Genomic DNA, 18068 nt, shown 5'->3' on the forward strand with positions numbered 1-18068 from the left:
CCCATGCTTTAATAAAATCACCTTTTTGCACCAGGACATCTCAAGAATTCTTTCTTGGCCATTGGCTCCTGATCCCCATCACTCCAAAACCACATCAGTCTACTTGATATTCAAAGGGTGATGCCTGGACCAGAAGCATGAGCTTCACTGGGCACTTGTTAGAAATGCAGAATCTTGGGCGCCCGTGTGGCTCAGTCAGTTGAGCATTCTACTCTTGATTTCAGCTCAGGTCCTGATCCCAGGGTTGTGGGCCCACATCAGAGCATGAAGCCAGCTTGAGATTCTCTCTCTCTCTCTGTCTCTCCCTCTCTCCCTCTCCGTCTTTCCCTCTGCCCCTCCGCTCTCTAAAGAAAGAAAGAAAGAAAGAAAGAAAGAAAGAAAGAAAGAAAGAAAGAAAGAAAGGCTCCACCCTAGACCTATGGGCTCAGAAACTACATTTTTTTTTTGAGAAGCACAGTCCTACAGCCATCCGTAAAAGGAGAAAGAGGGGCACAATATAATGACACAGAAGGGAGACGTGTGATTGGGGAGACTATCCGGTGAACGCTGAAGAACATTTGCCTAACCCTATTTTCAGCCTGTCTCGAGAATAAAGTAGGACAGCAATTAACACATTGCTCTTTGCTGTTTTTAAGGCAAGTCTGAATATGTCATTATCATCCTAAAAGTTCAATCTGAAATTCCAATAGTGCCTCCAGCAGACAATGGTGTTTCACACACACAATTGTAAAAATCACCCAGGGAGGCTTTCCTCAAGCAATATAACTGGGTCTCACATCATGGCACCCAGTCCAATCAATGTTGTTTTTCTAAGAATAAAATAAACATTTAATTAAACATAAGCATAAGCATAAACACACATCTGCTCTCTAGTTGCTAACTGAAGCAATAATACATGATTTCGTGTAAAATGAAAAGAAATGACATTGGTATCTCTTTCAGTAAATAGTTTTCAATTGCTGTTTAAGCTAATTGCTTTATTTCCATAGAAACAAAACTTACCACAAGCCTTTCCTTAAAGTCAAAATAGCCTTCCAGAACTCCATGGCTTCAGCAGCACTTTGAAGCTCGAGGGCTGTCTGGCAGAACCTCTCTTCTTCTTGCTAGTGATACCATTCAGTTTACACTCTTCTGTGCTCCAGATACCCCCACGGCTCCCTTATGCTCCACTGGGGCTTTGCTAGTTGGAGAGTAAGCTTTCACATACCAGCCCCTATCATAAAAGCCCCCTCTCCACCTTCGCCTATTCTGCAGGCAGCTAGTTCCTCTGATGAAACCAGACATTCCAGCTTTCTTTTTCTCCCTCCAAGACTCCAAGCTCACCTTGAGATTTTCCTCAGAATTGATTTCTGCATTTCCCTTGCTTTTCCAGAGACTTCAGAAATTGGCTTTTAATTAAAGGAGACGGATCATTTTCCCCTCATGAACATTTTTTAAATAGGTTTTTATATCAACCTACAGACTAGTTTCTCTACATGATGATACAAACCATGCTTGCTTGAAGTAGTCTCCATTGGCACTGCATATTGAAATGGCAAATTATAGGGAAATGTTTTTGTGTGCGTTTTGCTTTATTTCAACATAATTATTTGCTCGTAAAATACATGAGAGGGAGAAAAATTTCATGAGCGTATTTTCAAGATCAGAGAGCTCAGCAGCAGGATTGGGATCATCTGGCCTGAAGATAAAATTTCTTATCCCTACAGAGGTTAATAATATGTGCCTTGGGGGCACCTGGGTGGCTCAGTCCATTGAGCATCTGACTTCAGCTCAGGTCTTACAGTTCTTGGGTCAGGCACCACGTTGGGCAGTACAGAACCTGCTTCAGATTCTCTGTCTCCCTCTCTCTCTGCCCCTCCTCTGCTTGTTCTCTCTTTCTCTCCCTCTTTCTCTCTTTCTCTCTCATAAATAAATAAATATTAAATAATTTAAAAAAAAAAAAAAAGAATATGTGCCCTGGAGTTTATGTCATGGTTCAAAGCCTGACTTTGCCAAACTATGTTGGCAAATTGGGCAAATTACTTACATGTGTCTTGGTTTCCCCATGAGGACAATAAAAGAACCAAGTTATTAGTGTCATTGTGAAGGCTGAGTTAATACACATGAAACACCCTGAATACCTAGCATATAGCAAGCACCACATAAATAATTACTATTATTAGGTGCAGACTACCAGGGGGAAAGAATGAAGCAATTCTCCCAATATGTTCAGTGCTATACTTGAATTCACCATAATTCTAGGCTTTCCATAATGTAATTTCTTACTTTTTTTAAATTATCTGGCAGCCTTGCCCTCAAGAAGTTTGAAGCATTTCATGTTATCCCCCTACCAATTATCAAGGTAATATATGCATACATCCTTTCTGGAATATGGCAAACCTGAGGAACAAATACTATAGCTCACTTAATTATAGAAAAAAAATGAAGGCCAGCCCCTGCCCATCTCTTTTGATGCCCAGCCAAATATTCTTTCAATTAAAAGACAGAACTTTAAAGCTAGTTCAAATCTGTTTTAACATTGGAAGGGTGGAGAACTTCTGGTTTCTAGCTTTTCTATTATTTGAACTTGCCTACCAATAAATAGTCCCACTGCTGGAAATCCCCTAAAAGGCTAAAAGAGAGATGACAGAGGCCTGCATGTGACTCAGAGGGCCTGAGCTAAGCCCATCCTGCACGACAGAAATCGGAAACATGCCCAGCCTCGTATTTCCCTACTTACCCACATAAAGGGGGCCAGGTCTTAGGTAACTGGGTGCATAGTATATGGCTGAAAACAGAAATATTTAAGAAACAGAAGAGAACCTACATCATCTTCTAAAAAAGCAAACAGGATGAGAGAAAAAAGAGAAATGTCTTTACTCTCTCTGGGAATTCTTGGTTTACTGGAAAAACTGAACTGCTCGGAGGCCGCATTGCTTTGGGTCCCTTATTCCCTTTCCAAGGCAATTGTTCTGTGCAGTGTGATCCACGTGCCCCAGAGTCAACCTTAACAAGTAGGCGATTCCCAGGAAAGGTTTTTGCCCCCCACTCCTTGCAAACCCTCCAGATTGTGGTGCTTCTGTGAACTGCATTCAAACTTCTGCCTTCAGTGAATGGAGCTGGAAATCTTTTGAGAACATGTTCCCTGGAGGGTGATTCTGAGACTCCTTGCTTCTGGTGTCAGCCAAGACCAGAGAAACAAAGCAGGAGCTGCATTGGAGAAGGAAAGAGACTGACGTATAGTTGGGGAACTGTCTCCATTACTAGCAATTGGTCCAGTTAACATCGGGAGTAGAGGCTTCAGTTGGTTCTCATTTAATCTGAGTCTGTTTTATTGCAATATCCTGCACAAGCAATGGTGCTTTGTAATCAGACCCCCCAAAGCACAGCCAATTGTTCTTCCTTATGCTTTGCTCAGAGCTGAAATACTCCGGCAGGGAGGTGAGGCATGTGCCCCAGTCGGGGTTTGGACAACCCCTGCTTTGGTTCTGGGTTGCAGCATGCCCCATGTGCTTCTTGCTTCCTCGCCTATGCAAACACCACCACAGTCTGGGAAATGGGTGTCTGCCTGGCTGTGAGTCTGCTGTTGCCATCCCAGGTGGGCCAGCACTGTAGGTTTGGACTCACTCAAACACCTCAGAGCACTTCTCAACTGTTTTGGGTTCGGTGAAACCCTAAAGTGTGTTTGGCCTGCTCATTCCCCTCCTTTTCTCAAACCCCTGCGTGCTTCGAGGGAAATTTAATCCATATGTTTCTGATACATTTACACTTAACTCATCAAAATATTGTTTTGTGAAAACCACTGGATGTCCAGGGCACTTTAGGAGTGCTTTCAATGGAACTTTTGAAAGCTTTTTTTTCTTAGAAACAGGAAGTCACATTTGTGCCAAGAGTGAAAAGAACTCGAACCTCAAAAAAAAAAAAAATGGAATTCTATCTGGAGTTCCAAATCCACAGGTTTCCAGGGGGTTCTAAACTTGGCAAACCATTGCCTGGTTTGCGAGCCGAGGGCCTATAAACAGAACCTAGCTAGCATTAGGTTCCACATTCTACCCGTTGAGCACACCCACTTCCCTGCTACAGTATGTGAAATATAAAATGTTCTCGGGAAGGGGACCACGGTGACAGTGCTCCACAGAAAAGAAACCCTTAAGTGTTTTGGTAGGACCAGCAAAACCAGTGCAGGAAGATCTGAGCTGCATCCGTGCCTTGGGGTGAATTTGATTGTTGCAAGTGCTGGGTAAATTATAGGTTCCCCTGTCTGCCTAAATCCTTGCTTTTTAAAAATAGAAAGTGAGAGATTTGGGCCAAAGGTGCTTTGTTGCTGCAGAGCCCAAAATGAAAACCAGGGCCAGGAGCTTCAGTTGTAAAACCAGGAGTTTATAGCTGCAGGAGAGAACAAGGCTTTCCCCTCCCAGGGCTATAATTACTATTACTTTGCATCAAGGTCTTGCCAAGGGGACAGCTCGCAGGCTCTGCCCTCTCACCCTGCCTGCTAAGGGTTTCATTTTCCTGCCCAGGGTCTCAAACTGAAGCCCATTAGAGACAAGGTTAGTCATCTGGTTTCTCCCAAAATTCATCAGTCCTCTGCCAGCTTTGTACTTTAAGAATCTCATAAAAGCTATCTCACTATTACTGTCCTGACATGATTCTCTACAACCACTCCAAATTAAATACTTTTCATCACAGTGAAACACAACTACATTTTTTTGCTCAGATCTGGGACAGATCTAGCTATTTTCCTCTAAGACCCAAGGTGAAGGAGAGCTTATATCCCATGTTTGCACCCCTCTTCTTGCAGACTGGCTTCCCAACCCAATGCCTCAATAAAGAAGCTTCATGGCAATCTGCCTTCATCCGGAGCCACCTGAGAGTGACCAGAGAGGCCTCAAAAGTTCCTATGAGCTCATTCCACTGAACTTTCCTATAGTTTAATGGACTGGATGCTTGTGTCCCCCCAAAATCCATAGGTTGAAACTCTAATCCCAAGGTGATGGTTTTTGGAGATGGGACCTTTGGGAGGCCATTAGGTCGTTGAGGGTGGAGCCTTCACAACTGGTATTAGTGCCTTTATAAAAGGGACCCAGAGAGATCCCTCACTCTCTTTCCACCATGTGAGGATGTACTGAGAAGTCAGCAGTCTGCAACCAGAAGGAGGGATCTCTCCAGCACCTGCCCATGACTATGCTGGCACTCTGATCTCGGACTTCCAGCCTCCAGAAATGGCAGAAATTTATTCTTACAGTGTAGAAGCTGCCAGCACTTCATTATAGCGGCGTGAACCAAGACACATGGCATGAGAGGCAGGTCTTCCCCAAGCAGCAGAGTACTATCCTCTATCTTTATGATACAGCTGCCAGCCCCTTCTGACAGGAAGCAACTTCTTCTTTGTTGTGTCTCGTCCCCACCCCATGCGTGCATTCAGATATATATGCATTGTCCACAGATGCTTTGCCACCCATCAAAAACTGTAACATTCCACATGTGTCTCCCTCATTCAGAGCATGGCCAGAGGAGCTCTTTGTCAACATCATTCCCCATGTCTCCTTCTCCAAAATTTGGACACTTTAATGACTCTGGCACCACATGCATGCACTGAGTTCTCATTTAGGGATGTGCATGTATTAAACTACACACACACACACACACACACACACACACACACATGGTGTGCCTACTTACAAACAATATACATGCTATGACCACATCTGGACTGGGAAAGCAGCTGGCTAGATGGAGATGCTGGAGATGCTGGAGAAGGTCCTCAGTTTGCTTCAGTCTTGGCTTCATCCCCCATACACAGGGCCCCAGTGAGTGCACATGGAGAGGAAAGGCCCCGTCTAGGACTCCAGGCACCTTCCTGTTTGCTTGGCTGCATTTGCACAATCTCTCTAAAAAATCAACTGTCTCCCCTTTCAGCCTCCCCCGGGGGAAGGTTCTGGCAGTCCATGGGAGTACTGTGTACAAGGTCTGTGAAATGAAAAAATTCCCAGGAAAACAGTTTTGGCCCAAGCCACTTTCTGTTAACCTTGGGTATGCACTTTTGATTTGAAAGCAGGAAAAAAGAAATGCCATATTGTTTCCTCTCAACTTCTCTTACCTTGCTTGGCATGCCATTTGCCAGTTCAGACCACCTATCAAGCAGACCTGCCTTGGAAGAAAAGGCTCTCTGATGACAAGAAAATCCAGAAATTTGTGAAGCAAGAATGCCCTCTAATGGAAATGCAAAGGACACCATATAATTCACAAACTTATTTATCTTACCTGGTGCCTATTTTTAATCGAACTGGCAATAGCACTGCTCCAGACTTTAGATCTTGGGCTCACAGTAACATTTATTTGCACATGATTCTAAAAGAATGAATACTTCAGATGATCATAATAATGTCTATCTCTAAACCCTGGGATCTCATACACAATGTTTTGAGAAGCTCTTTGGTGTTATTCTGGTCTTCTATGCCCTTCCAGCCTCTGTATCCAGCAAACTATCCAGTCATGCTATGGTAAAGTAGTGCCAAAAAACCAACAAAAACTATTCTACAAGTGTCTAAGTGTGTATAGGTTTTGTATAAAGATAGTTCCTCTTAACAATTTCGCTTATATTTCCATTTAAAAATGTTTCCCTTACTCCGCATCCATGATGGTTGAGAAGTGTACATCCATGCTTAGTTTCTTCAAGTTCAAGATGGAGTACCCAATTCTTTCAGACTCATATCCATCTGGTAAATGTCTATTTTCTTTCATAAAGGCATATGTTTGCCATTGAGACAATATCACTTGGCCCAGAGCACCTCAAAGGCCCTCTTGGTCATACAGTGTTGGAGGATATGAGTCTAAACATAGCTGTGTCAGGCAGCATAGGAAGGTTTTGTTCAGACTTGCTGACTGCACTTACTGAGAAAAACCCACATAGGCATTTCCCAGAAAGACTGATGATTAGCTCAAATTGAACCTAGGATAAGGCTAAATCCTTCTGGGTATTACATATCTATTTCCTCTCTTAGCCAATTAAATAATTAATACTAAGTGGTGCAAGGGCAGTATTCTTGGCACTTAGCAGCCCATGTCTTAAAGGACTTCCTATCTAGAGTTATTTAGCCATGATGATGGCTCAGGCAGTAGACAGGATCTAGCCAAGGTAGGACTTACTCTACATACCACCCAATCAGAATCCCAGAATCCAGGCCATGGGTGGAAATGCTGACCATGGACTTCTGAGGATGGAGTTTTCTGAGATAAAAGCTGCAGAGATCAGTGTTGGCAATTTAATGTCATCAGAATCAAACCACATAGACACTGCTGCCTTCCCCCAGTAGGGCAGAAAATTGCTGTGAGGCTTATGGGTTGGTGGGTATTCACTTGACTTCTGACTGGACTAGTCAAACCTGAGCCAGTAGGAGTGTCTGCTCTACTCTCAGGTTTTGATTACTGGTCTGGTCTCTAACTTTTGTGATTCAGAACATCAAACAGCTTGGGTAGGGGGCTTCTTTGGAAAGATTACTATCTAATCTTTCCTGTAAAGATAGATCTCTTGCCAAAAGTCTTAGGCATCTAAAGCCATTGCTGGAGGAGGTAAGGATGAAGACTACAGTATCAGTGGGACCTAGTTACTTAACATTAGTGCACATGAGCAGAAAACATGAACTAAGCCACTGCCATTAGTACACATGAACTAAGCCACTGCCATTACCATAACTACATCTTGGCTGACCTGAGGCAATTGCTTGCCTGCCATATGCTTCGGTCCTTCCAGCTCTAAAATGAAAACAATGACTTCAACTCATGGGTGTACCAAATGGTTAAGGAGACCAATTGCCTCCAAATGAGTAGACAATTTGCATTTTGTTGGTCAACTTAGAGAGCTTTGGTCTTGAAACATAATAATGAACATGATATTCCATCATTCTCAATTCTGCTGTTGTTGATTTACACAATAGGGAGGCACATAACTAACTAGTTCTTGTGTCTACCTAAGTCTCTCGGGAAGGACATTACCCTCTCTGGTTTCTTCTGTTGAAAATCACTCAAGTTGGAGTGATTTGCTTTTGAATCAAATAATTCTTGTTTAAACACTGGCAGTGTTTTTCACTGAGAAGACCCTATTTCAAGTTCCACTTTACTTTCCAAACACCTTTCTAGCAGGATAGGTCCTCTAAAATCATTATCCAAAAGTTGAAGTATCCATGAACAGCCAACACCACAGTCTGTCATTTGTTCTGGTGTATTTTAGAGGGCTCTGAGTCTTTGCTGAAAAATTTCATCTTGTTGTGATATGAAATTCTGCCATCAGAACACATTTCACTGAACTCAACATTACATTCTCTCTCTGTATTTTAAACTGTAAATGCACCAGGCAGGGTGATATATCAACCAGCAGGGTAAAGTTGTAGAGAGGAGAGAATGCATTTTGTTTGACAGCAAACTAGAACCTCCTTGGTCCCTTCTTATAGGCCTCCCCTTGCTTTAAGATAGCACAGGGGCAAAGGGCCTGGAGGCCCAGATGGAAAAATATCCTAAGGCTCCAGCAGTGAACAAATTACATCTTTGCCCTGGCTGAGGCCTTAGCCCCCAGGGCAGAGTCCAACATGGAAGACAGTGAGAAGCTGGTCATCGACAAAGAAGGCATAACATAGATGCAGTGCTGTAGGTGAGGACTGCAGGTGATTGTTTGAATACAATGCAGGCTTGGGACTTAAGAAGCAAAATGTAGGTGGCCTGGCCTCAGAAGTACATAAAGAACCATGTGGCAAGATCCTTAGATGACCTCTGCCCAAAGTTAACTCAATATGGATCCAGCAAAATGTTATTCATCCCTCATTTTTAAGAGTGACATAGTCACTCACCGACTCCCAAAGGCCTGGAATTAATCAAACATCAGAGAGAACAACAAAAAATTGTGTTTAAGTAATACCTGGTGATGGTCTATAAAGCTTACAGTGGGGAGCCCTCCAGTGGCCATTGGAAAAATTGAACCTTGATCAGTTTGGGCATGAGAAAGTCTCTTAGAAAAGATTCAATCAACATCACAGACTTGCCTATTAATTATCCCCAGTCATGTAACAGCATCTAAGACTAAGCTGAAAGAGATCTCAGAAGAGGAAAGAGAGTCTTGCTATCCTGAGGATATGGGTCACAGCCAGGAAAGAAAGTTGACATTGATATTGGCTGCTGAAGTTTGTTCTGGTTTGTCCACTTGCAAAGTGCATAGCTTTGGGTTCTTTATGCCCCTCTCTGCTCCATCAGCTCCCTGCATTGTTTCTTTCCTGTGGCCCTGTTATGAAGATTCAGTGAAATCAGGACTCAACCACTAGCACACAGAAGGTATCCTAAGAATGCCAGTTCTGTCCACTTTCCCCAAGATTATAATTTATGGTTGTACCACTAACGTTGGACCTTACAGAACATAACTGTTTTCTTAGTTGTCTACTTCTTTGATTAAGAGATGTCTTCTCAGCTAGCTTGATGACTGGATCTTCACACTTCGTTGCATCCACTAAGTGGTGTCTATCTGGTACGTGGTGAGCACCAGGTGAATGTTGGTTATGTTTATATATATAACAAATATTACCTCAGAATCTACTGCATAAGGTACTTTTATTTGGATTGACCTGCATCCCCAGCAAAAAGAGGCACTCTCTTGCTCTCTTTTTTCATTGACCTAAAAACAAAATCTCATTTAAGGAATTTTGGGCTAAGATAATGATTCTTTCCAAGGACCAGTGTGGACACTGAGGGATTAAAATTAACCTTCTGCTACAATGGATGAAATATTTCTATTCATCAAAAATCCCTTGCTTCAGAGACAAGAAGATGAAGATACTCTGAGAATGCCAATAAAGAGGAATAGAGCATATAGAACCAGCTCTATAAAAGGTTGACAGAACAAGTAAAAGTAGTAAAAAGATGAGAAAGAAAGAAGGATGGAACAGCAGGACAGATAATCTCAAAGTTCTGAGCATTATTGCCCACTCTCTGCATATTAGTATATTATGCCATAGACCTTGAGCGTGACTCATTGGGTAAGTGTCAGGCCTGGCATAGAACTGAATAGGTTAGGGGCACCTGGGTGGCTCAGTCAGTTAAGTGTCTGATTTCAACTCATGTCCTGATCTCGCAGTTCTTGAGTTCAAGCCCCATGTCAGTCTCTGTGCTAACAGCTCAGAGCCTGGAGCCTGTTTTGGATTCTGTGTCTCCCTCTCTCTCTGCCCCTCCCCCATTTGCACTCAGTCTCTCTCTCTCTCATAAATAAATAAACATTAAAAATTTTTTAAAAAAGAACTGAATAGGTCAAAGTTCAGAAGGTGATATGATTAAAAAAAAAAAAGAAGAAGGTACAATATGAATGAAAATGTCCATAAGTCTCTGGGGTCGAGCGTGTTTTCACATTATTATTTGTATGTGGCAGATTGTATTTTCTAAATATTGTCACAACAATATCTCCCATCTCATTTGTTCTTCTGCAATGTGACCTTGCTGTACCCATCAAGGGGTATAGTCTAATTACCCTTCCTTTGAATCTGGGTGACTTGTGGACACTTATAGTGATACATTATAACAGAAGTAACACAATAAACTTTCAAGGCCAGGTCACAGAAGACAATGCAGCTTCCATTTTGTTTGGTTAAACCTTGCACTTGGAACCCTAAACTTTCATATAAGAAAGCTGATTACACTCCCAGCTCCACCCTGAAGAGGCCACATATTGGTGCTCTGGTCAACTGCCAGTCCTGTAAGAGTGAGCCATCTTGGACATCCAGCCCAACTGAGCTTTTTTAAGATGACAGAAGCCCCAACCAACATATACCTGCATAAGTGATTCCAAATAAGAGCTTACCCAGATGAACCCTGTCTAAATTCCTAACCCACAAGTCATGAGCACAGTAAAATCATTGTTTTAAACTGCTAAGTTCTGGGATATTTTGTTATGCAGCAACAGTATCCAGAACAATATGTGAAGTGGGTGGCTGATCATTCCCATTTTAAAAGTGAGAATGGCTTCAGATCATTAACATGCACTAAGTACTGGGAATTGGTACAAAGAGACTTAAGATGTAAGCCCTGTATTAATGACCTCTCAGACTACTAGAGAAGATGACTTGTAACGAATATGGTATGTGGAGTCATGAATAATATGATCAAAGCACTACAGAGATGAGGAGAACAAGATTGTTTTAATTCGTATGATCAGAGAAGGATTCTTACAGGTGGTGACATTTGAGCTTGACTTTGAATGATATGATAGACCTCTCTTGAAGAAGAAATAATATAAACCAAGATCTAGAGATTGGGAGTAGGAAGTGTTTTTGTGATAGTGAAGTCTTCAAGCAACTGAACATTAGCCCTTTGACTTCCCACTCCCTTTCTGATTATTGTTTACTAATATCTAAAGTTAAGTTGCCTATCAGGAAACCATCTGAACAATTTATTTCACCAGGAACAGCAGCAAGACTTTGAAAATGCCCAGAACTACCAAGAGACACTCCTTACAACATCTCTAAAGTGAGGTTTTTAGGGTTTTAAAAAGAAATTGTGTGTGATATGTTAGAAAAAGTCTTTGCAGTTGTCCTTGGAACATTCAAAAGAGAGCTAAAAAATTCCCATTGCTCTACTCTGTTCAGTATTTTATACGCTAAGTGTTTATTTAAAAAGTAGCATAAGTCAACCTCGAACCAATGGCAAATATTCCTTATATCCCAAGACTTGATATCTGAGATATTCCAACTGTTTGTTGTTGTTTTAAGACCATGGTTTTAGGCGGCGGCGGAGCTGCAGGCCGGGAGCCGGCGCGGGTCTCTTGGTAAGTGAAGAGCCGCGCATGGCTGAGCCCGCCACCCGCCGTGGAGCCATGGAGATGGGCGCCGAGATTAGCCACAAGATCCGGAGTGCCATTAAGGGGTAATTGCAAGAATTAGGAGTTTATGTTAGCTTCACGGTGTATTAGATAAACTTCGTTCTGTTACAACTGATCCCTCCAGTCTCAAGTCTTCTGATACCAACATCTTTGATAATAACGTGTCTTCAAACAAGAGCAGTTTCGGTCGGGGAGACAAGAGAAGGCCTGAAGCTGCAGTGCCACCCCTCGCAGTTGCTAGCACAAGATCTGAGAAAAGAGATTCCAGGGTTTCTACTAGTTCACAGGAGCAGAAAACCACTAATGTTAGACAGAGTTATGATGATGGAGCTGCAACCCGTTTAATGTCAACTGTGAAGCCTCTGAGGGAGCCAGCACCCTCTGAAAATGTGATTGATATTAAGCCAGAACCAGATGATCTCAATTTTGTGCAGGAGAATCCCTTATCTCAGAAAAAACCGACAGTGACACTTATGTATGGTTCTTCTCGCCCTTCTATTGAAATTGATCCACCACCTGCAAGTGGAAATGCAAATAGTGGTGCTCATTTAAACAGGTTGCAATTTCAGCAGCAACAAAACAGTATTCATGCTGCCAAGCAACCTGATATACAGAACAGCCGGGTATATGAAACAGGACGTTTGTGTGAACAGGAAGTGATTAACAGCTTAGAAGAGACTTCTAGTCCCTTATTCAGAAACAACTCAGAAAAAATGAGTATTGAGGAAGAAAACTTTTGGAGGAGAAAGTTGCCTGTGGTAAGTTCAGTTGTTAAAGTAAAAAAATTCAATCATGATGGAGAAGAGGAGGAGGAAGATGATGATTGTGGGTCTCATACAGGAAGCATCTCCAGCAGTGTGTCAGTGCCAGCAAAGCCTGAAAGGAGACCTTCACTTCCACCTTCTAAACAAGCTAACAAGAATCTAATTTTGAAGGCTATATCTGAAGCTCAAGAATCTGTAAGAAAAACAACTAACTATTCTACAATCTCACAGAAACAGATACTTCCAGTTGCTCCCAGAACTCAAACTTCTCAAGAAGAATTGCTGGCAGAAATGGTCCAGGCGCAAAGCAGGACCCCCAGGATAAGTCCTCCCATTAAAGAAGAGGAAACAAAAGGAGATAATATAGAAAAAAGTCAAGGAGCTCCACAGAGGCAGTTGTTATCCCGACTACAAGTCGACCAAGTAATGGCAGAAACTCTGCAGATCAGTCAAGATTACCATGACATGGAATCCATGGTCCATGCAGACACAAGATCATTTATTATGAAGAAGCCAAAGCTGTCTGAGGAAATAGTAGTGGCACCAAACCAGGAGTTGGGGATGAAGACTGCGGATACCCTTCGGGTACTTTCGGGACCCCTTATGCAGACACGAGATCTTGTACAACTAGATAAACCTGCAAGTCCCAAGCTTATAGTGATGCTGGATGGTGTCCCCAGCCCCCCAGGATACATGTCAGATCAAGAGGAGGACATGTGCTTTGAAGGAATGAAACCTGTAAACCAAACTGCAGCCTCGAGCAAGGGACTCAAAGGTCTCCTCCACCCACAGCAGTTGCAGTTGATGAGCAGGCAGCTTGATGACCCAAATGGTAGCTTTGCAAATGCTGAGATGAGTGAACTGAGTGTGGCCCAGAAACCAGAAAAACTTCTGGAGCGTTGCAAGTATTGGCCTGCCTGTAAAAATGGGAATGAGTGTGCTTACCATCATCCTGTTTCACCTTGCAAAGCCTTCCCCAATTGTAAATTTGCTGAGAAGTGTTTGTTTATCCAAATTGTAAATATGATACAAAATGTACTAAACCAGATTGTCCCTTCACTCATGTGAGTAGAAGAATTCCAGTACTGCCTCTAAAACCAGTTACAACACCAGCACCACCTCTCGTAGTCAGCTGTGCCGTTATTTCCCTGCTTGTAAGAAAATGGAATGTCCCTTCTATCATCCAAAACACTGCAGATTTAACACTCAGTGTCCCAGACCTGACTGAGCATTTTATCATCCCACCATCACTGTACCGCCGCGACATGCCTTGAAATGGATTCGACCTCAAACCAGTGAATGACACGCAGTGCTACTTGGGAGAAGATTGTGGAGTTTGAAAGTTTCCATCTACTGATGAAAGATACTCAGCAGAACTTGTCAAACCCTTGAAACTTGGAATATATATTGCTTTCATAATATGAAGTTTATTGCCTATCTGAAGTGTCTAATTTTTCTAGTTTGTAAGTTTATTAAGTGGTTTTAACATTGGGTGTTTTTTGTTGTTTGTTTTGACTGTGAAAAGACAGTTTAAAGGAAAAGCTAAATTCCATTAAAACATTTGAGGCTGGTTTGTAAAAAAAAAAAAAAAAAAAAAAAAAAGACCATGGTTTTAAAACTCAAGCCAATCTTTATTACGTATGTGACCTTTTAACTTTGAAAAATAAGTAATTCCTTCTCTTCCCTTTTTCCTCTGCCACCCTTGAAAATACCCCCTTTACTACTTATGAACTTACAGCCATATCCTAGATGTAAGGGTTTTATTTTTAGTATTGAAGGAAACATTATAAAATAAAACTGGAAAATGCATGAGAAATAAGCAAAGGCCATTAGTTTTTTAAAAACTATTTAAATGTCATGGCCTTTAATGCCTATATTATAACGAAAATTGTTTTTTTATGCAGTGACAGCAATTTGGGGAAAAAACACATTTGGGAAGAAAAAAATCTAAACAAAGCTAATATGTCTCAGAACACAGTGACTAAGAGGCAAGGGTATCTGAGGGTCCATCAGCTAGAGCTGTTCCAGTTTGGCAGCTACTAGCGACATATAATTATTTACATTTCAATAATTAAAGATAATTAAAGATAAATAAAATAAACAATTCAGTTCCTCTGTTACACTAGCTTCACTTCAAGTGCTCAGTAGCCACCTGTAGCTAGTGACTACCATGTTAGATGGGCAAATATCAAACATTATATCATTGTGGAAAGTTCTATTGAACAGCACTGCTCCAGAGAGTCAGCCATTTTCTTTCATCGATATTCAGACAGAGTGTGGAAATGATTTGGAATGGAAAGGATCTAATAATTTTTGAATCACAAAGCACTACGTTTCTGCTGGAAGACCACATTAACATCACAACAAAAAGCCTTATTTGTACACTAACTTTTGAAGAGGAGTTGATAAGTCTGAAATACGACTATAAAAATTTATTCATTTTGAAAATTTTCATCAATTTTTAGCTTGTAAGAATCCAAATAGGTGCTAAGTCAAGAAGCCAGTTTGAATTTTGAGGGCAGTTAGAAACTATAACTTTATAATATGTATGTTGAGTAAGATGAATATTTGTTCAGCTTCCCATATATCTACCCAGACACTAAGTGAAAAAAAAATTGAAAAACAGATTTGTTTTTTTCTGAAATTAGTAGTAATATTCAATACATAGACCAAGTTATATGCTTTATTTTATATTTCAGCTTTCCTCAGCAATACATTTCATTTATTAATTTATTCATTTACTTATCAACAAATGTTTGACCATTACCTGTAAGTTTATATAATAAATTTTCTCTTCTCAAAAGATTTCAGCACATCCAAGAGACAGCAACCAGAATGGGGAAACCATGGCAAGAGGGAACAATTGAAAGAACTAGGAGTGTTTTCTCTTACAAAAAGAATTCTCAGAGAGCATACTGCTTTCTTAATACATGAAAAGGATTTTCCTGTGGAAAAGGCTTGAGACTAGTTCTGTGTAATCCTGGTGGAGAAGTGAAATCAGTGTGAGAAAGCTACAGAGAAACTGATTTGGAATCGATGTTAGTTCAAAACTAGCTAAAGACAGAATGGACTGCTTTAAAAGAAGTGAGTTAAAAGTCATTGATGACATTCAATCCAAGCTGGGTTTGTCAGGGATGTACTGCAAAGACTCCAAAGATCACAGGTATGATTTTACAAGGTCTTCTTTGAGGTCTTTTTCAATTCTGAACTTCTGTGATGCCAAGACTAATCTGCATCGCAGAAGCCTTTTGAATCATAATAAGTTGTTTTTTGATGTTCACTGTTAATGATTTTTGCCTAAGGCTAATGTATGTAATAGGTAGTATTTGTAGAATGATCTATTTTTTGATGATGTTCACTTTTATAATCTAGTCACTCTATTCATATATCAAATTCAATCAAAATGTCTTCAAAAATATAAATGATAAGCATTAAACATATTGTATTAACTGCAATTTTAAATCAAGAAAATAGAATGAGTCACATAACATTTGACAACTCTGGGAAGTTTACCACACTTGGTCAATTTTTTTAAAGTTGTCAGGTGGCTAACAAAGTGATTAGTTAATAGCGGATAGAAGTTGGTCAGCAAGATGAAAGACAATGTCTAATTTGGGCAGAAGAAAACCTGAAATGTTATCTGAAATACTGATAATGCCACAAATTATTTACTTGGCGTTGCACAGAATGCATGTCTCTCCAACTTCTATATAGCTACTGACTTTATTGAAATCTCTTTCAAAATGTTAATAATTATCTCCATTTGAAAAACTAAATCCAAAACCATTTCTCTTTTAAGTGGCAGACTGAACCAGAAATCGAACTTAAAATTATGGGTAAATTTTGGAATATTCCAAGTTTTGTCAGAATCTGTGAAACCTTTTTTTTTTTAATGTTTATTTATTCATTTTGGGAGTGAGTGAGACGTGAGTTGGAGAGGGGCAGAGAGAGGGAGAGAGAGAATCCAGAGAATCGCAAGCAGTCCCCACACTGCCAGTGCAGAGCCCAATGCAGGCTCAATCCCACAAACTACGAGATCAGAGATCATGACCGGAACCAAGGTCACAAGTCAGGCGCTTAACCGACTAAGCCACCCAGATACTCCTAGAATCTGTGAAACTTTTTAAAAGTTATTTTGAAACAAACACACTGACAGAGGAGAGGAACATGTTAAGCAATCAAACTGAAGCAGAGACTTTCCATTTGACTTATGAGTATTATCAGAGTTCTGTCAGAGTTTCTTAATATCCTTGTCTGTGCAGTGTATTTACTTGGAGTGAGTTTCATTCAATGGTATGAGCCATGAAAAAGTGTAATCTGTGCATTTTAATTATTTCATAATTGCTTAGTGTCATGTTAATAATTCTTATAATTATTAATTCATACTGAAAATGGTCTTTGATATATTCATCAAAAAGAAAGTTTTAATTTTTTTCTTCTTATAAGTACTGGTAAAAGAGAAGTAAAATTAAATACATAAATATCCATCAAAGGAGGAGTTTGATTAAAGGCACCCATGTTTTAAAAAGGAAGCTCCACAAAAATAGTACCCTATCTTAATTGAATAACACACATAAAAAAAATGCCACTAACAACTGTCTTCATTTAAATGATCAGTTTCATCTGAACTTTTATTTGTGTATGGATTTCTTGTCATTCATAGTTCAACAAATGCATCTCCATCTAACTAAAAAGCTTACACAGAGTAAAAGATTCAATCAAAAAAATGAAAAGTTAATTTTGGGGATAGAAGAAAATATTTGCATATATCAAATAAGGGGTTAATATCCAAAATATATAAGGAATTGATGCAACTCAATAAGAATCAAAAAAAAATCTGATTTTAAAATGAGCCAGCATTACTAATCACTAGGGAAATGTAAATCAAAATCACAATAAGATATTACCCTATACCTGTGAAAATAGCTGCCATCACAAAGATGAGAGATAAAAAGTGTTCGGGAGAATGTGAAGAAAAAGGAACCCTTGCGCACTCTGTGGGAATGCAAATTGGTTCACTCACTATGGAAAACAATATGGAGTTTACTTTAAAAATTAACAATAGGACTACCATATGATCCAGAAATTCTACTTCTTGGTGTATATCCAAAGGAAATGAAAACAGCACATTGAAGAGATAAATGGACTTCTGTGTTTATTGCAGCATTATTCATAATAGCAAAGTAAAGGAAACAACTTAAGTGTTTGTCAATAGATGAATAAAGAAGATGTAACATGTTGTGACATGTTCTGACAACATGGATGGACCTTGAGGACAAAGAAAAACAAATATAATATGACATCACTAATACAAATGAATAAACAATTGATATATGCAGCAAAATGTATGCATCTGAAAGTAATCATGCTCATGAGGCATGCAAGATGGGGAAAGAATATGAGTAAGGAATTGCAGTGGGGCCTATGAAACTTTCGATCATGGTAGATATTTTCATTATCTCTACTGTAGTGAT

The 18068-nt window shown here is 40.3% G+C and overlaps 1 pseudogene; it reads left to right on the plus strand.

Moving 5' to 3' along the window:
* The first annotated feature begins 11824 nt into the window (after positions 1-11824).
* Positions 11825-13897, plus strand: LOC102970374 (annotated as a pseudogene).
* The last annotated feature ends 4171 nt before the right edge of the window (positions 13898-18068 follow it).

Source organism: Panthera tigris, chromosome B4, assembly GCF_018350195.1.
Source record: "Panthera tigris isolate Pti1 chromosome B4, P.tigris_Pti1_mat1.1, whole genome shotgun sequence".
In the NCBI taxonomy this organism is placed as follows: domain Eukaryota; kingdom Metazoa; phylum Chordata; class Mammalia; order Carnivora; family Felidae; genus Panthera; species Panthera tigris.